Source organism: Pinus tabuliformis, chromosome 8 (assembly GCF_031772625.1).
Source record: "Pinus tabuliformis cultivar Carrire ecotype Pingquan chromosome 8, CPIR1, whole genome shotgun sequence".
Taxonomy (NCBI): Eukaryota; Viridiplantae; Streptophyta; class Pinopsida; order Pinales; family Pinaceae; genus Pinus; species Pinus tabuliformis.
Genome location: NC_142294.1, coordinates 990,247,252 through 990,250,585, shown reverse-complemented (window position 1 = coordinate 990,250,585; position 3,334 = coordinate 990,247,252).

The window sequence follows — 3,334 nt, the reverse complement described above, 5'->3', positions numbered from 1 at the left end:
CGAAAGGGTAAATATGAAATTTATTTAAATGTGTACTGGAAATTTTGTTTCATTATTGCACCAAAACAAACACTATTAAAGTAGTAAGTTCATAGCAGGATATTTCTTTCATATTCTTGATTCAAAAGGTGTTGCTCTATTCACGATAAGCCCAAATGGCCATAAATTCTACACATCGAGTTAAAAACACATAGACACCAACATGAGCCAGTCCTCGACAAGGATGCAACTTCACAGTTTACAAGAGCAATTTATCATGCCTTTTAGTTGGATGAGGATCCTTGGAATTTTGAAAAAAAGCATAATCATTTCCCAAGTCTACATAAAATCCACCTCTATGTCTTCTAAATTTCAATAATGATGTTGGAAAACATCAAAAGTGAGCTTCTTGGTTAAGAGAAATCAGTGTCAACCAAATTGCTAAAGTTGTGGCATGGTTGAGAAAAAACATACACGACTGAATATTATTCTATAATAGTTGGGAAGTCTAAAGTATGAATAAAAAAAGTTATAGGAAAAGAAATGTAGAAGAACCCAAGAACACCCCAACATTGCATCACAATCACTTGACCTTTTCAGGATTAGGAGAAAGATTGGTTAGACATTTACTTTCCACAAGGGAAGACAATGATGCCATTGAGAGAACATGTTTAGAACAGGGTTGTTGTTGTTTCCTTTAATCCCTTGAAAGCATGGCTTCAAGATACAAACATTAGAGCTTCCTAGAAGGTTATAATAAGAGAACCCTTTCAATAAGATTTAGCATGGATGAATAAAGACCAGTAAGTTTCCTAGATCCATTGACAAGGGTATAGATTGTAAGACTTAAAAATTAGTACCCATTTCCTATTTATATTGATAACTATAACTTCTATCATGGATTTCCTTTAAAAAAAATAACCACAATAATATCAAGCATGCTTAGGAAAGAGAAACCATGCCCTTTGGCTTTATGGCATATGCTACATGGGAGATGACAGTTAGATGTCCTTGTGTAGCTGGTATTGAATTTGAAGGTATAAATACCTTTCAAAACTAACTAGCTCATTCTGAAGAACTATCCTTGTTTATGAAGCAATAATAACATATTGCTTGTGAGAGACGAAGAGTGATATTTTATTGAAATTTGATTTTACACCTATTTATTAAGGATAACCATATCTTGAATGTAAACATGCCTTCTAATCTCTGTTTTTTTGTTTTTTTTGGACTCAAACTTCCAGTGAACATGAATATTTAATACTGGAAGTGAAACATCTTGCCACACAATAAAAGTCTTGTTTGGCTACTTCACATTTAACACTGGGACATAAATGTCCTGCTACACTACATAAGTCTTGTTCGGCTATTTTAGATTAAGACTCCCTAATGCAATATGCTTGAAATGAATGCAACAAGCCCCCACAACATCCCAATCCATGGAACTGACTTAATTTGGAATTCCTACTAACGACTAAAATAATTTTCTTATTGTATAATAGAATAATCTTCTTTCTAGAGAAGCCCAAAACAATATAAGCCAAGTGAACTGATACTAAATTTGGCTGCTTCCAAGCATTGGAATTGTGCCTCCACCACCTTTGGCACTTGGAAGTGTACTTCAAGTTAAATTTGGAATATATAAAGGATGTTGTTGTAAAAAAATGTTACAAAATACCACTTAAGCAAATGTGGTAGACAAAAGAGACTTGTATTAAAAATTTATGATCAACACTTGAGAAAGGAGCTATGTGACAGATGCTAATTTTATAGCTTGGCATCAATACCATATTAAAGTTGCGCATGCACATATGCAGAACACTTGTAATGAGAGGAGGTACATTTGATATAGTTTTCAATGTTTAATTATTAATACACAATGATATCTCCATGAGAGAGAGATGTAAGGTAGACCAGTGCCACTGGAAAATGCATCCATAAAGAAAAGAAATGTCAATTAAATGCTTAAATCACTCCATAAATGCTCATAACTCAATATTACTGAATATCTTCCAGTGCAATTTTTCTAGGTCATGTTGGTGGTTGGTACTAGACTTGCATTCTTTGCTTCTTCAAGGATTCTTTGCTTCTTCAAGGACACCTTCATTAGTGCGCAAATCTTCTTGTTGACTTGGGATCCTTGTTTTTATCTCAATTCTTAGTTAGGGCTTTGACCTTCTATATGCTATCTGTGTAGCTTGGCATCATTTCCATATCAAACATGCACTTGAACATATGCATAACATTTTTAGAGAGAGGAGATACATCTGATGTATTATTCAATGTGTGTAATTTATCCATACATAATGATATATCTATGAGAGAGAGATGTATGGTAGAGAAGCAACACTTCATAATGCAACCATGAAAAAAGGACATGTGACTTTATTAAATGTTGAAATCACTTTACTTCTTTAAATGCTCATAATACAAACATACTAAGTATATATCAATGTAGTTTTGTTAGATCATGCAGGAAGATGGTGCAAGACTTATATTATTTGTTTCATCAACGACAACTTCATTGTCATGCAACGCTTCTTGGTAACTTGGGGTCCATGGTTTTCTCTCACTGCTTGGGTATTTGGCATTGTCTTTGGACTTCAAATTTATTTTGAATGTGGTCACTACAAGAAAAAAGAACATTGGTGAGGGGCGAAAAATGTCACCATAAGTTCATTGGTGACGGTCAAAAGAGAAGTCTTCACCAAAAAATGAACATCACCAAAGGTGGCGTCACCAAAAGTATAGGTGTTGTAGTGACATACAAAGTCCATCACCAATAATGATTTATAATGATGGATAACGACCGTCACCATTTCATATGAGAAATGGTGATGGACCATAGCCTCCGTCACGAAAAAATGAACTTCACCAAAGGTGGCGTCGCCAAAAGTATAGGTTTTGTAGTGAAATTAAAAGTTCGTCACCAATAATGATTTATAATGACGGACAGCAACCGTCACCGTTGCATATGAGCAACGTTAACGGACCATAGCCTCGGTCACCAAAAATTGAACGTCACCAAAGGTGGTGTTGCCAAAAGTATAGGTGTTATGGTGACATTCAAGGTCCATCACGAATATTGATTATAATGACAGATAGTGACCATCACCATTTCATATGAACAATAATGATTTATTGTGATGGATCTTTAATGGTCGTCACTATTGGTGCATATATATGGTGACGTTCATTGACCGTCACCAAAAGCCGCATTGCTAGAAGTATAGGTATTGTGGTGACATTTAATGTCCATCACGAATAATGACTATAATGATAGACAATGATTGTCACCATTTCATATCAATAACAATGATTTATGGTTACGGACCTTTGAGGGTCGTCATTATTG